This window comes from Lactuca saligna, chromosome 5 (assembly GCF_052625555.1).
Source record: "Lactuca saligna cultivar CGN05327 chromosome 5, ASM5262555v1, whole genome shotgun sequence".
In the NCBI taxonomy this organism is placed as follows: domain Eukaryota; kingdom Viridiplantae; phylum Streptophyta; class Magnoliopsida; order Asterales; family Asteraceae; genus Lactuca; species Lactuca saligna.
Window position 1 is genome coordinate 111265123 of NC_136421.1, and position 22816 is coordinate 111287938.

Consider the following 22816-nt stretch of genomic DNA (forward strand, 5'->3'; position numbering starts at 1 on the left):
TCGTCACATCAGTTATGAGATCAGAGTAGTAGTGGACCGTTGAGGTCCGGGTATGTTAAGGGCTACCGTCAGTCTGGGAGCCATCATGTTATTAGTCATAGAATGGATGATGTCAGGGTGTGAAGTATGGACCCGATCGGTTGGATCGGAAGGCTGTTAGAGCCACAGTGACAGGATAACTAGTGGAAACTAGTCCTTGAGGAAGATTTCATTCAGAAGTCGTGGAAGCGACTAAGGGAGGAGTCGTTTGACTCCACAGTTGGATTTGAGTTTAGTGTTTCAGGCAGCTCAGTGTTTCAGCCAGTTCAGTGTTTCAGGCAGTTTAGTGTTTCAGGCAGGTTCAGTATTGCAGACAATTCAGTGTTTGAAAGGTTTCAGAATTTTGGGTCAGTATTGTATTTGAGTTGGAATACAAGTGTTGACGGTATAGTTGGTTGATTTGGAAATGACAAGTCTCTCTCAGCAGGATCAGTTGAGCCTTCGGCCGAGTGTAAGTGACATGTAAAGATAGCTAGGCAGGTAGCTTTTCTTCGGGATGAAAGACTCGAGTTAGTAGGAGTTGAGTAATCAGATGGGATATAAGCAAGCTGATTCAGTATGGATGACAGAATAGATGGGACAGTTATGGATAGTCGGGGTATCTTACGGAGTCGCTAGGAGCGACTAGGAGATTGCGAGGGGGTGTAGTAACCGGTAGGGTTCGGTAACCCAAATATGGAGACGTCAGTAAGGACCGGGGGTGCTCGGCACCAAGTTATGTCAGATAGGGGCGTCGGTGGTTGTTGGCGGTATTGACCCTTACTGGAATTGGCGGGGGTGATGGAGTTGGTGAAGTATAGGACCTTCACAGTTACAGAGAAATAGTTGGTTATAGAACCTTGCCTTGGGAGGGCAAGGGATTTGCGCAAGGACAGGAAGGGGCGAACCCCTATAGGTTCAGTTCAGTACTCGGTGAGTACCAGAAGGATTGCCGATTGAGTAAGTTGGGTCTCCAGGATGTTCAGGGTCAGGGTTGACCCGAGATGTTATATGCAGGGATTAAGGTTAGTCGGAAGGATCGAGCTAAAGCCAGCAAGGGTAGGCAGCTGGTATTGGAATAGTTGGTTGGGTTTAGAGGCAGCTCGCAGGCAGTGGGCCATAGCTGACTTCGAGGACGAAGTTTAGTTTAAGTGAGGGAGAGTTGTAACACCCAAAGTTTCGAAGACCAAGAAAGGAAAGAAAACCCTAAGTTTAGGGGTCGACTCGGCGAGTCTAAGGAGGGACTCGGCGAGTCCGAGCGGGATCCGGGTCGGGGAGTAAGTGACCGACTCGGCGAGTCGACCAGGGTGACTCGGCGAGTCTGGTCTGTGCGTGGAAAACCCTAAATTCAGGACTTGGGGCCTATATAAATGTCTTAATCTTCTTCCCAGGGTTCCTTACTGCCTCTTTAGCCCTGGATATCAAACCCTAGCCGTCATATCTCCTAGTTGAGCCTTGGAAGGTGCTTTAAAGCTTGGAAAAGGAAGAAGGAACTTGGAGGAGCAAGAAGGAGCTATAGATCTGGGATTGTGAGTTCATTTTGAGCACTTAGAGGTAATAAACTAGTTCCTGGACCCTTTTTGCACCTAGATCTATGTGTGGTTGTTGGGGCACTTTTGCCATAATGTTATTATTTTGGGTTAGAAGCCGGATATGGATTTGCTACTTCAGATTCAAGTGTTTTAGGGCCTAGAGAAGCATAGAGTATCAGCCATTGTGTCGATTTTGAAGTCCCTTGGCCTTACACCCTAGTTAATGGCGTATCTTGCCTAGATCTCCTTCTCTACACGTAAAGTTTGCAACTTTACGTAAGGAATAGACCTTAAAAGAGTGGATCTACAGTTTGGAGTCCATGCATGACTCTTAGGTCCTCTGCATGTATGTAGAACCGAATGGACTCGGCGAGTCCTTCGAGTGGACTCGGTGAGTAGCTTGAAGATGAGGAGGAACTCGACGAGTAGGATGAACAACTCGTCGAGTCGGATGAAGTTAGGCATGGACTCGGCAAGTTGGATGAGCAACCCGACGAGTTGGTTGAAGATTGTCTAGGACTCGACGAGTCTCTTCTTGGACTCGGCAAGTCAGATCGCGAAAACCCTGAACCCTTCGAGTCGAGACCCGAATCAGTGAGTCGGGTGGTGACTTAGCGAGTTGGACAGGACAGGACTGGGAACTGGTTGGACTCGGCGAGTCATGGACTGACTCGGCGAGTCGGGTCGCGAATAAGAAAGACCCTGAGCTTATGAACTCGGCGAGTCTTTAGGAAGACTCGGCGAGTAGGGTTGACCTGGAAGGTTGACTTTGACCAGAGTTGACTTAGTTGACTGTCAGACTAAGTGTTATATGTATATTGATAGCTCGGAGAGCTGGAGGAGCAGCGGATCTGGGGATTGTCGAGTAGCAGCCAGAGATTTATCAGTAGGGCTCAGCAGTTCAGGTGAGTTTCCTTCCAGTAGGGACGGGTCTAAGGCGCCAATGCCGGCCCGTCCAGTTAGCAGTAGTTTCCGGACTTCGGCCCGATGCAGTAGTTAGTATGTTTGATGCCTTCGTGGCTCAGACAGGAATTATGTGCTATGTTTTATGTGTTATGTGTTATGTGTTCCGAGCTACGGTCCGATGTGGTATGCAGTATACGTGTTCATGCTAGTTGATATGTTATGCTATGCTATGTTCAGTCAGTTAGCCCGGACTTCAGTCCGATGCAGGGGGCAAGGCCCCAGTTAGCCCGGACTTCGGTCCGATGCAGGGGACAAGGTCCCAATCAGTTTCCGGACTTCGGTCCGATGCAGGGGGCATGGCCCCAGTTAGTCCGGACTTCGGTCCGATGCAGGGGACAAGGTCCCAGTCAGTTTCCAGACTTCGGTCCGATGTAGGGGGCAAGGCCCCAGTTAGTCCGGACATTGGTCCAATGCAGTGGGCAAGGCCCAGTATGTGCTTTATATGTTTTTGTATGGTATGTGTTAGATTGGGGGAGCTCACTAAGCTTCGTGCTGATGGTTTTCAGTTTTGGTTTCAGGTACCCAGTTTTCAAAAGAGGAGCTCGGGGAGATTGCAGTGCACACACCGTAGTCAGTTAGCCTAGGAATGTTCGACTCTGATAATGATATTATGTTTTGAATTAATACTCGAGAATTTATGTTATGACTTATGATACAGTTTTGATAAATATGATTCTAGTAATGCTTTTAAAGAAATTTTTGGTCGTGATTTTTGGGTCGTTACAAGTACGTTATACTTGAGAACTAAAACGGGATCTTCATTACTAAGTTGATAGTTGCTAAGTGGATACACTAAGGCTACATGTAATTAGGATGCTATAGACTTAGAATCTGTGAAAATTTTGCCTTACCCCTATTCTGTGTGAATACGGAGTTAAGGTCACTTATTCGAAGGTCTATCCTGTTTAGATTACACATAGCTGGTATGCACTTCACAAATAGCGATGTAACTAATGAAGGTTTTCTAAATAATTATCTAGATAGTTCGTCTAATAATTATTTTCTTACCTCTAAATTCTCGCATAGAAAACATAGTTGGACTCCATCCCCTCGGCAACCAGTCTCTTCCGAACGAAGTCATAGCTGGTTGGTTTGGAGAAGAACCAGAGAATGATCATCCTATCCCCTTGAATGATCATCATGATGAAGACTTTTCGTATGGTGCTAACTCCGAACCAGAGGTTGAGAACCTACCCCGAGCAGCTCCCTTTCAAATTCCTAACCCTCGTCCAACTTTCATGGCCCGACCCCCTGAGTGAGTGGAATGCTTGGAAACATGGAGCCAAGGACAAGATCAGCCCATGCCATTTAATGGCGACCGAAGCTTTTACGACTTGAGCAATGGGGGCTCAGCAGATAGAGTCTTGCCAATCTTGGTCCGTAGAGTGGCCCGAAATGAGATTCAAGGCAGGACAACCCTACATCAGATTACCAAAGTTGTCGCCAATGCGAGAATGCATACCCTCCGCACCATTCGTCTAGAAGATGCTCACGAGAGATCAGAGAGAAACCATGAAACCCTGCTGCAAGCACTGGCTGAATCACGAGCCGAAGTTATAAAGCTCCGAGTACGCCAGAGGGTGTACGAAAGACACCTACTTGACGTGGAACGTCAACTGGCTGAACTGAGAGTTCACCAGAAGGATGACCGTCGCCGTTAATAGATGCTTTACTTTATGTTTCTTATAAAAAAAGGAAATCATGTTTTCTGTCTAGGCCCGATGTGTCATTTTCTATGAAATTATCTTGTACCGTAAGTACTTTAGTTAGGTCTTTATGCTGTCAAGAACTATCTTCTCTGGATATGATGTAAGACCTTTACAAGGTCATTTTCCCGAATCTTTACATCGTGAATATCAAAAATATTGACAGCCAGCTAACTTTTGTGTCATTCTTCATTCAAGTACTCTTATCATACTTTCATTGGAGTCTATCTGAAACATGTTTTAGTCAAGTCATTGGACTATAGTGATTTATCTCCGGAGACATTTCCAAGTCTTTTTAAGTGGTTGGATCTTGTTATTCACCAATCCACGGTACCTCAGCTCGAACGTCAAACGTCTTGAGACCATTCTACGAACTTACTTCTACTCATTGCTAGGACTGCATTATAGGGATGTAGGTCAAACCTTCGCGATCATACTTCCATTTCCGTGCTAGGACTGCATCATGGGGATGTAGGTCAAACTTTCGAGAACATAGTCGTACTTTCTACATGAACAATCTAAGTACATCAAGGGTCAACCAAAATCGCTCACAAAACCCTTATCTTTCGTGTTACAGAATCATGTCGTCATCCGGAAGCAATCAGTCGAACAGTGAAACCTCCGCTTTTCCTATGAACGCTGCTACCTTTCAAACAGCAGTTACAGCTGCTGTGGTGGCTTCTGTAACCGTGGTCCTTGCGCACCGTAGCGCTATCAGCATAGTCAATGCTGCTGATGGGAATGAAGTTTCCAATCGTGGTATCCATCTAGGAATTCACCAAACAGTAACAGTCACAGGCTCGCAAAGCCGAAAAGCAGAGAACAAGAAACGAAAGCGTCAAGCCCGGAAAGAACGCAAGAGATCCCAAAGGCTGGCTATGCAACAACAGTAAGTGGAAACCCCTGGTGTTTCCATACTGAGCAGGCCATACGAGGGAAAACTCCCGAAGTGTGATAAGTGTAGTTTCCATCATCATGGGGTTTGCCATGAGATGCAATGTTGCAATTGCCTAAACATAGGGCACCATGCTCGTGGCTGTGGAGCACCGGCTAAACACCGCAATCCCGTCACCAAAGCTAGTACTATCCAATCATGCCACCAATACGGTGAGATAGGGCACGTCAAGAAGGATTGCCCCATAGCAAAGAACTCTGGCGCAGATGGGAGAATTCTCAGGATCACAGCTGCAGGAAAGCCTACCCTGGAACCCCTCATTATGTAATTTAGGCGTTTCGTTGAAACAGACTTAATAACTATCCAGAATTAGTGCAACTAGAGTCTTACCTTTTGCAAGATCCTATCTGTATAGGGATTCTCGTGCTGTGTATACTTGTCTTTTGTAGTATACCTTATTCGCAACAATAGTCTTGTGGTAAATCTAAAGTACTATAACTCTGTTCATGGTTGCACGGTTGTGTTTTGTCTATAAACATCTTATGTTCAAATCTAATGTCTTTAAGTTTCAATATGATTTCGACATTATCATACGAATCGATTCAGTTTGATCCTCACGAAAACAGCTTCATACGTACATCTCTTTCTTCTAGATCACTTTTCCAGTAAAACCGTCACATCAGAACACCGAAGTACTCATGCCAGGAGTACCTCTTAGTTATTTTATTTCTGAAGAAATCCCCGAAGTACCACTCGTACAATACGTCAAGTTCAATCCAAGGATTCATGCGATTGAATCTATCACTGAGGAAGGTATACATAAGAGTGATATATAATCAAGCTTCTACAGGTTTAGAATTGATGAGTCCACTTTAACTTCTTTTCCCCAATGGGATGTGAGTTTAAGGAAGAATCAGTTATTCGACTACCTTTTCAATCTTAATTATATACGACTCGTATACCCGAAGTTGTGATTGTGAAACCACGTATGAATTCTAATATGAACTTCAGGACGGAGAACTGCTTAAGCCTACGAGTAATCGCATCGTCATACGAACAAACTTAGAACCCAGTACGACTCCCATAAATAGATCACCCTATAGTTTAAACACCTACCGAGATACAAGAACAGTCCGGACAACTTAGCGAACTACACAGAAATAGAATTAGGAGACTAGGTTTCTCATCCTAGAGAACCCCGGTAATATTCTCCTAGAGATCGACGAATTGCATCGTATGTGCCTCGGATATCGAGGACCCCGTCAAGATTTTCATAGAAATCGTTATCTCTACCTCGCATAGATGAAATGGTTGAACAAATGCAAGGAAAGAATTACTTCCAGAAATGGATCTGAGATCCGAATATCGCCAGTTCGAGTGTTGGGGAAGGATGTTTGTAAGACTATCTTCCAAACTCGATGCGGACACTTCAAGTCCGTAGTGATACCCTTCGGATAGGACCAATACACCCATAGTTTTCATGAGTTATATGAGTAGGGTACGTCTTTCTTACTTGGATCAATTCGTCAGTTCTCCATATAATGACTTACTTATCTACCCTCGTAATAAGTAAGAGGAAACCCATGGAAACATTACCTTCAGAGGTACTTTTCACGAAGTTCTCTAGGCACGAGTTTTGAAATTGAAGAGTCGAATTTCTATGACACACTGTTAGTGATGTGGGAAATTTTGAGTACTCTTACGATTTGTCAAAACAGTTGAGAAATTTGTCGACACCTGAGACGCCGACAGACAATCGCCAAGTTCTAGGTCTTACCGACCTACTGTCATAGTTTGTTCATAAATCTCCGCAAACCACAGAAACCCTTTCGACTCTGACCCAGTGAAGGGTGGCCTTTTGACTGGGAAGTTAAGCAAGAAAAGGAACCTTTGGAATTCCAAGTGAGTGACCAAGCTCTTTAGGTTAACTCACTCTAGGAATGGCTTAATACGCTTCATATCGCGTGGAAAGCTGAATCCAATATAGTTAGGACCTCCAAGATTCTTATCAAAATCGGTCCCGTGCCTCGCACAAACTAGACCTACTCCACGAACTCAGTAACGTACATTCTACTCTTCGCGTCTCGATCGTGAAACCATACATTTCCGTTAGGACTCTTGTAAGTCCACTCGTCGAGATCCTCGCCTTCGTATTAGAACCATATTGACCCTCGACCGAGAGGTCAAGCGGACGAAGCAACATCGTCGCCAGTTAGTGAAGGTTCGTTGGAATGACAACCGAGAACCCGATTTCAGTTAGGAGCGCTACAACCAATCGATTAGGAAGTTTCCTCCTCACGACTCGATCATTCGTGCGTACTTCCTTGCCTAAATTCTAATTTCGGGATGAAATTTCTTTCAACAGGGGGATGATGTGACAACCTGAAATTTCCATTCTGAACAAACCATATCAAGCCAATAGAAGTAGAACAGTTATAGTGAAAATTCAGACTTCGAGTGTAAGTTTGGCAGTTTTTAGGATTTACACTTAAGGAGATACTAGGAGAGTGGTTGCACTAGGGTTTTGTGCAACACTATTATTCCAATACTCTAGGACATTAGAGTTCATTCCGGGAATAAAAATATTTTCTGCCAAAAATATCTCAGGACTATAAATAGAATTTTGAACCAAATTGGCTCATTTGTTGAATTCCATTTAGAGAAAAGTCAAAATTCTCTCTCACGGATCTTCAGGTTTTTATCCCAAATTGTGAGTAACTCTTTCTAGTAGTGTTAGAAAGCTTTAAATGTGTTCATAACATAGATTACATAGCTAAATCATCCGATTTAGGAGTTTACTCCCCAAGGTGTTCTTGGGCGGTAAACTCCTGAAACCAAGCCTAGATTGTCCCCCGTGAGATACTACTGCCTTGGACTTGTATAAGAGTGTATTAGGGACATGAAATCAACCTAGAATCACCCAAGTTTGGGAGTTCACGGCCCAAGAATATCTTAGGCCGTAAACTCCCTTGAACATGCCAAAATGCTTTGAAACACCTCCTAAAGCTTAGACTTAAATTAGGACATGTACCCTAAAGTTTTTATAGCCTAGAAAACACAAGGAATCACATGAGTTAAGGAGTTTATGGCCAAGACAAGCTCTTGGGCCGTAAACACCTATAAAGGGGTCAAATGACACCTAACTCCTTCCTTAAGCCAAGAGACCAATTTGGGCATGTACCTAAATGAGTTTTGGACTAGCTAACACACTTAGAACACCAAGAGTAATGGAGTTTATGGCCCAAAAGGTTCTAGGGCCGTGAACTCTATAAAATGCTGCCAAATGGTGCCATAAACTCTTCTAAAGCCAAGTACAAAAGCCTAGTTTAGTTCCTAGTTAATTTAGAGACTTGAAAACACCATAACCACCCTCCCAAGGGAGTTTACGGCCATAAAATCCAAGGGAATATGGTCCCAAGGCCGTAAACTCCTTAAAGGAGTTAATATGACACCCCAAACACTTGATTTAGCCTTGAAACAATTCACCACATGAGTTGTATAATTGTTAGACTTAAATTAGAGGCTTTGTTGAGAGTTTATGGCCAGGAGTTTACTCCCCTGGGCCGTAAACTCCAAGACATATGGTCTTTAGACCATAAACTCCCATTAGGGGCATTACACTCCTTTGTTGCAACCCATTTGCCTCCTAGCACTTGACCAAAAGTGTTTTCCTCGCGTTTAAATGTTTATTCTTGCATAATTAGTGTTTTAATCACTAATTATTTATATACATATGTCTTCATATGTAATTAGGATCATTGTGTGTGTCTAAAGACTTCACTTGACACCAAGCACTTGTCCGATCCTTCCTTACGATAACAGTCCGTTCAATTCCAGTCACTTACTACAGGTGAGTTCATACCCCTTAACTAATGTTTTAAACTATTTTTAAATGTTTTATGGATGGGGGGGGGGATACAGGTAGAATCATGCTAGTTATTATATCAATCACATGTGATTGATAAGTAGAATTATGCTAGTTATTACATCAATCACATGTGATTAATATACAACATTCAAATGATTTGGCTACTCATTAGCCATTTTACCAAACCGTTACTTCAAATGATTTTTATAAACATTTTATATGTTTTAAACTCCTTAAAACACTGTACAGTTTACTCTGTGTATTACATTTCAAACTTATTTACAATTGTATTCAAACAAATGTTTCTTTATACTAAACTGTTTTATCAAACCCATGCCTTCAAATTGTTTTATAGATTGACATCAAGTCGATCTTTTCTTAAGATAATTATTATGTTTCAAATGTTTTTACAAAACTTGTTTATGCTTTTATATTATAAATTGCATGCCTCTATATGTATATTTATATAAGAAATGTTTAAAAGACTTAGGAAGGCTATCCACCCTATTTCCTTTTCGCGCTTGAGATGTGGTTTGGTGGGATATCGGGTATTCGTCCGAAAGTCGTTTAAATATTAGCTATATATCTTGTGTAAATATATGGTCATACAAGGTCCTTCCAGTTCATCCCATGCCCTTGGGTAGCAAGGGTATACATCCATGTCCATACGTACCAGTTAGATTACTAGTAAACTACCATATGGGTAGTTTAGGATGATACTAGAACTATTACTAGAACGCGATACCATACAATGAGTTAGTTCATTCATGAGTCTATACTTGCTAGATAGAGAGCACGTAAACTACAGCTAGAACATTACAGTACATTACTATACTTGCTAGATAGAGAGCACGTACACTACAACTAGAACATTACAGTACATTACTATACATGCTAGATAGCGAGCATGTACACTACAGCTAGAACGTTACAGTACATTACTATACTATTACATGATCACACTTACATAAGTACAATTACATGATCACATCTACATGAGTACACTTACAAGAATTACTAGTACATTTTATATGTATAGATTCTGTTATATAATCCTCATTCTTATCTTTACCTTGTGATTCAATCACATAATTGACGAGATAGATTGGATTTAATATCCTAGTACCCAAGGATACATTGCGGGACTGAGCATTCCTAGAATCTCTGCTAGCTACAGAGGTAAAAGCACATCCACGGATGTCAACGGTTGATACTATTACAGGTATACTTTTGGGGACTGACTATTCCTATACCCAACTGTTAGCAATAGAGGTAAATGTACATCCACGGATGTCTTCAGTTAACATTGTTATTTGACCGAGTACCAACGGGAAATACCATTACAGTTAGATCTTGGTAGAAGACTACATTCAGAATAAATAGGTCTTGGTAGAAGACTACATTCAGAATAGATAGGTCTTGGTAGAAGACTACATTCAGAACAGTTAGGTCTTGGTAGAAGACTACATTCAGAACAGATAGGTCTTGGTAGAAGACTACATTCAGAAGAGTTAGGTCTTGGTAGAAGACTTCATTCAGAACAGATAAGTCTTGGTAGAAGACTAAATTCAGAATAGTTAAGTCTTGGTAGAAGACTCCTTTTGTTACTAGTAGGAATCATAGGGATTTCTAGGGTTTTTCAAACGTTTACAGTTGTTTTACAAACATCTTCATACTTACAGTTCATATACAAATTCTTACATACAAATACTTACGTAGAAATTAAGACACTAAATACTTATGATCTCACCAGCTTTAAAGCTGATACTCGCTTTCAAAATTACTTGTATCCTCAGGTCATCATAGACAGGTACCGATGCAAGGAGAAAGGAAGATGGAGCTTGTTCAAGACTTATCTTTCATTTTGATTTAAGCTTTAGTGTTTATCAAAATTTGACAGAACACATTTGTATAATAATTATATTATTAATGCAATGGATAATGTTGTTGCTTGTTTACTACTTTACATTGTTGTGATATTATACATGACGTCATCCGCCCCAGAACGTTTCCGCCGTTCTTGGTTTTGGGGTGTGACACAAAAATCCTAGGAGTATATATAGGATTCTGAGCCATATTTATTCATTAGTTGCATTTCAATCTAGAGAAAAGCAGAATTCTCTCTCACGGATCTTCGGACTTTCGTTCCAAAATGTAAGTAGTTCCATTTAGTTGTATTATAGATCTTCTTATGTGCATAATAACATCGAAATCGTATCACAACATTAAGATTTAAGAGTTTACCGCCCAAGAACATCTTCGACCGTAAACCCTTTTATAAGGGACAAATGAGTGCCTAGTCCTTTCCTATTGATATGAAACTAGCTTAGACTCGTATACTAATGCATTTAGGACCAGAAAACACCCAAGAACACCAATAGTAAGGTGTTCACGGCCCAAGAAGTTCCTGGACCGTGAACTCCAAACTCAAGGGCCAAAAGGTAGTCTAAAGCCTCCTAAAGCCTTGGACAATAGCCTTGATTTACTCCTAGTTAATTTAGGGGCTTTAAATCATCAAAATCCCATCCCAAGGAGAGATTACGGCCGTAATCTCCAAGGGTTTTGGTCTTTGGGTCGAGAACTCCTCAAAGGAGTGTATTAATGCCATAAACCCTTCCAAGGATTAAACCATCAAGTAGAATTGCTTCTAGGGATCATGTAAGAATTCTAAGCACCAAATGAACCTAAGCTTAGGGGCTTACGGCTGTAAAATCAAGGTTTTATGACCGTAAACTCCTTGATGTTATGGCATTGAAGAGTAAACTCAAGGATAGGGTCCTTTGGAACCCTAAACCCACTAGCCTTGTCCTACAACAAGTTAGATGCAATCCTTAGGGGTTATAACACTTATATAAAGTGTTTATCATGTTCTAAGATGTCTTAACATTTTCAATTAGGAATTAAGACTAATTGGGTGCATATGTGTGATTATATGTTCATTAGGATCATATTGTGGGTACAAGTCTTCACTTGACACCTAACAATCCTACATCGTTCAGTTCATCTAAACCACCATCTTCAGGTGAGTTCATACCCCTAAATTAACCTTTTAAATATTTTCAAATGTTTATAAATACTTTAATGGGGGGGGGGGGGGGGGATACAAGTAGAAAACAACATGTTATAGAATCAATCACATGTGATTTATAACTGTGTTTTCATCCAACGGATTTCACATGCTTCAAAATGTGATTTATGAAATGGTTTTTTATCTTAAAAATAAATTGTTATCAAATGTATTACTTTTGAAATGTTTATTAAAATGACATCAAGTCATTGTTAATTGTTGTTCAAAACTCTTAAATGTCTTACAAAACCATTTTGATCTTCTTGAACAAAACTATATCTATACACTTATGTACTTATATATGTATTGATATGATAGCTTTCATCCGTCATTCAGTTTCCCACACTCTTGTGTAGCAAGGGTGTATAAACGTGCTTGGACAATCAATTAGCTTCTAGTTAACTATTATAGGGATAGTTAGGAGATACAAAACATTATTCCTATTACAAGGAATTACACCAGACTCAGTTCATTCATGAGTCTATACTATACATTACATGTTACATGAATACATCTACATCGATACGCTTACATGAATACATTTACATACATACATTTATTTGTATACACTTACATGAATATTTGTACCTAGATTCAGTATGATGAGTTATTAGTACATTATGTGTACATTGTTCTGCTTATCCTAGTTCAAAAGGATAACTTGACGGGACTAACCATTCCGGAACCCACCTGTTAGCAACAGAGGTAATGAACATCTACGGATGCCTACGGTTAATACTTATATTAGGAGTAACTTTACAGGACTAACCATTCCTTAAACCTGCTGCTAGCTACAGAGGAAAATGAACAATCTACGGATGTTCAAGGTTATACATTTCGGCAGTTGCGATGTCGTGTTATCCTAATGCAAAAGGATAATACTTTTATGGTTATATTTTCCCTATTACTTTTATTTTGTGTTACATTCACATAAATGAGGAGGTAGAATATATATTTTTAATAGTAGTCATAAAAGGGAAAACCATCTTTGGTACAACAAAACATATAGGTCTTGGTAGAAGACTACTTTTAAAACATTCAGGTCTTGGTAGAAGACTTCTCTTATACTTATAGGAAATATGGGATTTTCTAGGGTTTTTTATACTTATATCAATTGTTTCATTCAAAGATTTACATGGAATTTATAACAGGTTTCCAAAATAAGACAATGACACTTAAATACTTATGAATTCACCTGCTTTATGCTGATACTCACTTTCAAAATAACTTGTATTCTCAGGTCACCCGTAGACAAGTACGATGGCCAGGTTTTGAGAAGACGGAGCATAGACAAGAATCGTATTTTATTTTGATCTCATGGGGGTATTTGGTCTTAATGTAATTATCTTAGTTAGTTCGTCTAGTTAGTTATTTCTTATATCCCTTTTCTCGCGTAGATATCATGGTGGGATTTCATCACGGCGACCCGTACTTCCCAAACCAAGGCAACATTGGATGGCTAGAAGAAGAACCAGAAGATGATCACCCAATCCCTTTGGATGATCACCATGCTGAGGGATTTTCTGATAATTCTGACTCGGAGCCTGAAGTCAACAACCTACATCCAGCTGCTCAAAACCCTAACCTGAACCCCCGTCCTGCATTTCAAGGACCCACGCCTCTGTGGGCCACAAACTTGAATACATGGAGTCAGGAACAGGGTCAAAATATCCCCTACAATGGAGACAAAAGCTTCTACAACCTCACTGAGGGAGGTTCTGCTGACAGGTTCCTACCCATCATGATTCGTAGGATTTCTCGGAACACGATACTGGGTCAATCAACTATCAATCGAGTCTTGGAGATTGACGCCAACTCTGGCGTTAACACTGTTCGCATTCGCCAACTGGAGTCTACTCAGGAAAGGACTCTGGCTCGAAATGCAGCTCTGCATAGAGATCTTGTTGAAACCCAGGCTGAGGCCAGGGAACTTCGTGCTCAGCAAGCAAGAGCTGACAGGCGTATAAGGGACATGGAACGCATACTGTCGGGATCAAGAACTCATGCTAGCAGTTCTCGTCGCCGATAGAATCTCATCGACTCATCTTTTGGATATAACCTAGTTTATGTAAAAACTTTGGTCTAATTTCATATCTTTGTAAATCTTAGACCTGTTAGGTCTTGATCTAGTCATAGTTCTGTCAAAATTTTCCTATCTTGGTTGATGTAAGGCCTACTTCCAAACCACTTTTCCCGAACTTGTTACATCCGTAATTCCAATATTATTGACAGATATCTAATCATATGGAAATTATTATCCAAATGCTATCATATTCATTCAATCATACTATTCATTGTGATGTTTGACTATGGAGGGTTAGCCCATGAGTCACTCTCATTATTCGATTATTCTTATCAATGTTGTCATTTTTTTAAAACGTATAGTTAAAAGATGCCGCCATGCAGGAATCCCAAGCGTAACCCAAATAACGAAACACCGATACCACCTCCTCCTCCACCACCTCAACCTCCTCAACCACCTCCTTCTTTCGATGCCACTATGTTCCAGGCAGCCTTTACAGCAGCCATAGCAGCTGTTGTATCAGCCATCAATACATCTGCCCCTAGTGGATCGGGAACGGGTACACATCTCTCCAACCACGGCGAGAGCCATGGGCATCCTCGGGAATGCACCTACAAGGACTTCACGTATTTCAAACCCTGAAACTTCAATGGAACTGGTGGGGTTATGGTTTTAAGGCAGTGGATTGAAAAGACGGAAGCAGTCTTTGAAATATGCACCTGCCCGGAGGGCAACAAGGTCAAGTTTGCTACTTGTAGCTTCTCTGACAGAGTACTAACATGGTGGAATGGCCATGTTAAGTCTCTGACTATTGTGGTGGCAAATTCCATCAGCTGGGAAAACTTAAAAGCCATGCTGATGAGAGAGTACTGTCCTCGAGGGGAAATACAAAAACTCGAGCAGGAACTATGGGGTCTACAAATGGTTGGATCTGACATATTAACCTACACAAATAGGTTCTGTGATCTGGCAATCCTATGCCCTGACATGGTTGCTCTGGAGAGCAAAAGAATAGAGAGGTACATCTGGGGACTGTCGCCGCAGATCCAGTCAAGTGTGTGAGCTTCCAAGCCTGTCACTTTTGACAGCGCCAAGGAGCTGGCACAGTCTCTCATAGACCACAGGAAACACCGGAACCCAACAATCCCTACACCCCAGCCACAAAAGGACAACAACAACAAGAAGGGGTGGAACAAGAGTAAAAGAGGGGCTTCGCAAGACTCCTCCAAGAGACAACAATTTGTAGCAATCAATGCTGCCACGGTAACTCCCGTTGTCCCTACGAACCCCTTACTAGCCAGAACTTATGCTGAAACTCTTCAGAAGTGCAACAAATGCAACTTCCACCACCATGGACCTTGCAAGGACATGCAGTGCTCTAACTGCAACAGGAAGGGGCATACAACCCATTTCTACAAGGTTCCAGTAGCGCCGACCGCCCAAGTTCCTAACACTGGTGTGGGCCAAGCTTGCTACGGTTGTGGCGAGGTGGGCCACTACAAGAGGAACTGCCCAAAGGATGGGATGGCTGGTAGACTAGGAAGAGTTATGGCCATGGGCCACGAGGAAGCAGTGGCCGATCCTACGATAGTTACTGGTACGTTTCTCCTTGATAACTCATATGCTAGCATACTTTTCGACAGTGGAGCGGAGAAGAGTTTTGTAAGCCATAAATTTGCACACCTACTTAAACAAAAACCCAGTGCCTTAGATAAATCATTCATTGTAGAGTTGGCAAACGGGAAAATGGAAAGTACTAACTGCATATACATAGGTTGTACTCTAACTTTAGATGGCCATACTTTCAAGATAGACCTCATGCCAGTTCCAATTAAATGTTTCGATGGTATCATCGACATGTATTGGTTGAGTATTCTTCACGCTGATATCATGTGCTTTGAGAAAGTAGTTCGTCTTAACCTTCCTAACAACGAAACCTTAATTATCTATGGCGACAAACCGAGGACGAGTCTTCGCATCATTTCGTGCATTCAATCCCATAAGTACTTACGAAAGGAATATCATGCATTCCTCGCACACGTCGTCGATACGAGTCAAGAAATGAACGACATTCAGAACATCCCAGAAGTACGCGACTTTCCCCACATCTTTCCAGAAGAACTCCTAGTATTACCACCAAAACACCAAGTCGATTTTAGAATCGACTTAGTGCCAGGAGCTACTCCCGTAGCCAAATCTCCTTCTCGTCTGGCACCGACAGAGATGCAGGAACTTTCCAGTCAACTCAACGAACTTCTCAAGAAAGGATTTATTAGGCCAAGCTTCTCACCATGGGGAGCATCGGTCTTGTTCGTCAAGAAGAAAGATGGATCGTTTCGCATGTTCATCGACTACAGGGAACTCAACAAGCTTACCATTAAAAATTGTTTTCTTTTACCCCGCATTGACGATTTATTTGATCAACTTCAAGGAGCTAACTACTTATCGAAGATAGATCTATGATCCAGATATCACCAACTACGAGTGCTAGAGGAAGATGTTCCCAAGACAACCTTCCGAACTCGTTATGGACACTACGAGCTTGTAGTGATGTTGTTCGGATTAACTAACGCGCCCACAGTATTCATGGATCTGATGAATAGCGTGTGTCGTCCTTAATTGGATCATTTCTTCATCATATTCATTGATGACATACTTATCTACTCTCGAAGTAAGGAGGAACATGGTCAACATCTCCGTAGTCTTAGAAACATTGCAATCGGAGAAACTCTATGCGAAGTTCTCTAAGTGCGAATTTTGGATCCGACGAGTCGAATTATTGGGCCACGTTGTTAGCGAAGACGGAATACACGTGGACCCTTCCAAAATCAAGGCCATTGAGAACTGGTCAGCACTGAAGACACCTACAGAAATTCGTCAATTTCTAGGTCTCGCTGGCTACTATCACAGGTTCATTCAGAACTTCTGCCGCATAGCGAAACCTCTTACAACACTGACCCAGAACGGCATGGTCTTTGACTAGGAAGAGAAACAGGAGAAAGTATTCTAAACGCTCAAGCGAGTCTTGTGCACCGCACCAATACTATCCCTCCTCAAAGGGATAGAAGACTTCGTTGTCTATTGTGATGCATCAAATCAAGGACTCGGATGTGTTCTGATGCAGCGAGGTAAAGTCGTTGCCTATGCCTCAAGACAGCTGAAGACACATGAGGTTAACTACACCACCCACGATCTTGAACTAGGAGCAGTTGTGTTTGCTCTGAAGATCTGGAGACACTACCTATATGGTACAAAAAGCACGATCTTTATAGACCACAAAAGTCTTCAACACATTTTCGACCAGAAGGAGCTCAATATGAGACAACGACGGTGGGTTGAGCTACTCAGTGATTACGAGTGCAAAATTCGTTATCATCTGGGTAAAGCCAACGCAGTAGCTGACGCCCTAAGTTGGAAGGAATACTCTGGTCGAAGAGTGAAATCTTTGACTCTAACTATCCATTCACACTTGTCCACGCAAATTAAGGAGGCTCAGCTTGATGCTTTGAAACCTGAAAATGTGGCAGGTGAATCCCTGAGAGGGATGGATAAGAATTTGGAAGTCAAGAGTGGCGGAGCCTTATACCTCATGAATCAGATCTGGACACCGAAACACGGTGACTTTAGAGACTTGGTCATGACCGAGGCACACAACACTCGTTATTCCGTCCACCCAGGTTCAGATAAGATGTATCTGGATCTTAAAAGGTTATACTAGTGGCCAAAATGAAAGCAAAAATTGCTACCTTCGTAAGTAAATGCCTTACTTGCGCGAAGGTAAAGGTAGAATACCAGAAACCCTCCGATCTTCTACAGCAACCGGAGATACCAGAATGGAAGTGGGAGCGGATCACTATGGACTTCATAACCAAGTTGCCCAAGACGACGGGTGGACTTGATTCCATATGGGTCATCGTCGATAGACTGACCAAGTCTGCACACTTCTTGCCAATCAAAGAAACAGACAAGATGGAGAAACTTACAAGAACTTACATTAGGGAGATTGTAAGACTGCACGGTGGTCCTTTATCTATTATCTTAGACAGAGATAGTAGATTCACTTCGAGGTTCTAGCAGTCGTTACAAAGTTCCCTAGGAACTAGGCTGGACATGAGTACAGCCTACCATCCATGGACCAATGGGCAAAGTGAGAGCTATCCAAACCTTGGAAGATATGTTGCGAGCCCATGTGATAGACTTTGGGAAAGCATGGGATACTCATTTACCTCTTGTCGAATTTTCCTACAACAACAGTTATCACACGAGCATATAGGCAGCTCCATTCGAGGCCCTTTATGGCCGAAAGTGCAGATCTCCTCTGTGTTGGGCTGAGGTGGGTGATACCCAATTAGCTAAAGGATGAGATCCTGAAAGCACTCTCACAGGTCCAAAAATCATACGGGAAATGACGAAGAAGATCGTTCAGATCCGCGAACGATTGAAAGCCTCCAAAGACCGACAGAAAAGCTACGCTGATAAACGTAGGAAACCATTGGAATTCTAGGTGGGTGACCGTGTTCTATTGAAGGTCTCACCCTGGAAGGGCTTGATACGCTTCGGAAAGCGTGGAAAGCTAAATCCAAGGTACATTGAGCCTTTCGAGATTCTCGCAAGAATCGGCCCTGTAGCTTACAAACATAACTTACCGTGCGAACTCAGTAACATACATCCTATCTTCCACGTCTCGAACTTGAAAAAGTGTCTGTCCGACAAGACTCATGTTATTCCACTCTACGAGATCGAGATCAATGAGAGCCTCAACTTTGTGGAGGAACCAGTAGAGATCATGTACCGAGAGGTCAAGCAAACAAAGCAGAGTCGTATCCCGATAGTCAAGGTTCGCTAGAACACCAAACGAGGACATGAATTCACATGGGAATGAGAGGATCAGATGAAACTGAAATATCCTCATCTTTTTTCTTAGTTATTTGTAACTTCTTATTTGCTTAAATTCTAATTTAGGGACAAAATTCCTTCTAACAGGGGGATGATGTGACAACCCGAAATTTCCATTCTGTACAAACAATATCAAGTCAATAGAAGTTAGAATAGTCGCAGTAAATTTTCAGACTTTTCAGTATAAGTTTGAGTATTTCAGGGTTTACTCTCAAAGATATATCAGGAGAGAGGATGCACTAGGGTTTTGTGCAACTCTGTTATTTCAAAACTTTATGATATTAGAGTTAATTGTGTGAATAAAATATTTTCTGCCAAAAATCCTAGGAGTATATATAGGATTCTAAGCGATATTTATTCATTAGTTGCATTTCAATCTAGAGAAAAGCATAATTCTCTCTCACGGATCTTCGGACTTTCGTTCCAAAACGTAAGTACTTCCATTTAGTTGTATTATAGAGCTTCCTATGTGCATAATAACATCGAAATCATATGAAAACATTAAGATTTAAGAGTTTACCGCCCAAGAACATCTTGGACCGTAAACCCTTTTATAAGGGACAAATGAGTGCCTAGTCCTTTCCTATTGATATGAAACTAGCTTAGACTCGTATACTAATGCATTTAGGACTAGAAAACACCCAAGAACACCAAGAGTAAGGTGTTCACGGCCCAAGAAGTTCCTGGACCGTTTACTCCAAACTCAAGGGCCAAAAGGTACTCTAAAGCCTCCTAAAGCCTTCGACAATAGCCATGATTTACTCCTAGTTTATTTAGGGACTTTAAATCATCAAAAACCCATCCCAAGGAGAAATTACGGTCGTAATCTCCAAGGGTTTTATTCTTTGGGCCGAGAACTCCTCAAAGGAGTGTATTAATGCCCTAAACCCTTCCAAGGATTAAACCATCAAGTAGAATTGCTTCTAGGGATCATGTAAGAATTCTAAGCACCAAATGAACCTAAGATTAGGATCTTACGACCATAAACTCAAGGGTTTAAGACCGTAAACTCCTTGATGTTATGGCATTGAAGAGTAAACTCAAGGATAGGGTCCTTTGGAACCCTAAACCCACTAGCCTTGTCCTACAACAACTTAGATGCAATCCTTAGGGCTTATAACACTTATATAAAGTGTTTATCATGTTCTACGATGTCTTAACATTTTCAATTAGTAGTTAAGAATAATTGGGTGCATATGTGTGATTATATGTTCATTAGGATCATAGTTTGTGTACAAGTCTTCACTTGACACCTAACAATCCTACATCGTTCAGTTCATCTAAACCACCATCTTCAGGTGAGTTCATACCCCTAAATTAACCTTTTAAATGTTTTCAAATGTTTATAAATACTTTAATTGGGGGGGAGGGGGAATACAAGTAGAAAACAACATGTTATAGAATCAATCACATGTGATTTATAACTGTGTTTTCATCCAACAGATTTCACATGCTTCAAAATGTGATGTATGAAATGGTTTTTTTATCTTAAAAATACTTTGTTATCAAATGTATTACTTTTAAAATGTTTATTAAAATGACATCAAGTCATTGTTAATTGTTGTTCAAAACTCTTACATGTCTTACAAAACCATTTTGATCTTCTTGAACAAAACTATATCTATACACTTATGTTCTTATATATGTATTGATATGATAGCTTTCATCCGTCATTTAGTTTCCCACACTCTTGTGTAGCAAGGGTGTATAAAATTGCTTGGACAATCAATTACCTTCTAGTTAACTGTTATAGGGATAGTTAGGAGATACAAAACATTATTCCTATTACAAGGAATTACACCAAAGTCAGTCAATTCATGAGTCTATACTATACATTACATGTTACATAAATACGTCTACATCGATACGCTTAAATGAATACATTTACATATATACATTTATTTGTATACACTTACATGAATACTTGTACCTAGATTCAGTATGATGAGTTATTAGTACATTATGTGTACATTGTTCTGCTTATCCTAGTTCAAAAGGATAACTTGACAGGACTAACCATTCCGGAACCCACCTGTTCGCAACAGAGGTAATGAACATCTACAGATGCCTACGGTTAATACTTATATTAGGAGTAACTTTACAGGACTAACCATTCCTTAAACCTGCTGCTAGATACAGAGGAAAATGAACAATCTACGGATGTTCAAGGTTATACATTTCGGCAGTCGCGATGTCACGTTATCCTAATGCAAAAGGATAATACTTTTATGGTTATATTTTCCCTATTACTTTTATTTTGTGTTACATTCACATAAATGAGGAGGTAGACTATATGTTGTAAATAGTAGTCATAAAAGGGAAAACGATCTTTGTTACAGCAAAACATATAGGTCTTGGTAGAAGACTACTTTTAAAACATTTGGGTCTTGGTAGAAGACTTTTCTTATACTTATAGGAAATATGGGATTTTTTAGGGTTTTTCATACTTATATCAATTGTTTCATTCAAAGATTTACATGGAATTCATAACAGGTTTCCAAAATAAGACAATGGCACTTAAATACTTATGAATTCACCTGCTGTATGCTGATACTCGCTTTCAAAATAACTTGTATTCTCAGGTCACCCGTAGACAGGTACGATGGCCAGGTTTTGAGAAGACGGAGCATAGACAAGACTCGTCTTTTATTTTGATCTCATATTTTGGTGTCTTGTTACTTTTAAAGAGCACACATGTATTAAATATTTACTTTTAATGCAATGGATGATGTTGTTGCTTGTTTACTACTTTGCATTGTTGTGATACTGTACATGACGTCCTCCACCCCTGAACGTTTCCGACGTTCTTGGTTTTGGGGTGTGACACAAACCCACAAGATCGAAGAATCGAAAATTTTAAAATTACTCAAGCCCTGTTAGCAATGGAACATGAAGATGGAAAATCTGTGTGTGCTCATGTCCTAAGGATGAAATCACGCATCGATAGGTTGACAATGTTGGGTGCATCTTTTCCAAAGAAGTTGGGTGTAGACTAGGTTCTTCAGTCACTCCTTAAATCATATGATAAGGTCATAAGAGAGTATTATATGATGGATTTTGACGCGAACCTTATTGATCTAACTTACATGCTTATTGTTGCTGAATCAGAAATGATTTGGCAAAGTAATGGAGCATATTTGTCTGGTAATTCAACCAACCATGCTTCTGTGGTCGCTCCAGGAGAAGCCACCTGTTTCTGCTGCCAGTAGAAGGTGCGTTGGATACGAAGCTGCCCAGAGGACCTGAAGAATCTAAGAGATGGGAGAGATAAGAAGTATGGCTCTACTTCAGGTAAATCCACTATCTAACTCCATTAAGTTCTTATTCATTGATTCTTAATACAAAATGTGATAAGATTGCATTTGAATGTTTTGCAGGATCAGAGAAAAGAGAGGAAGCTTGATGGAAGAGCAAGATGAGTCTAATCACGAAGAAATTGATCACGATCGCATGGATTCAAAGATCAGATTTTAAGCTTAGAAAGTTATGATAGAGTTGTTATGAATATTTTATTACATAGTTTTTCAGTTGATTTTGCATTGTAAGGACATGTTTTCCGTTGCTTTTATGAAAAAAATAAAATTTTGATTTGTCTTATTTATATATATCCTTGGAATAAAATCATTGTGAAAAATTGATGTTTATGTATTTCTAAAAATAGATGTGATTCTTAGTTATGTTATATATGGTAGTGTCAAAATTTTCTAAGTAAGGAAAGATTTCCATCACCCAAGCTTCATTTGGACAGAACTTGGAATCATATGATTTGAATCATTTGATGTATGGAAATCTTAGTACTTAGGAAATTAAGACTAATTCCTTGATCACACAAGTATGTGAGTCAA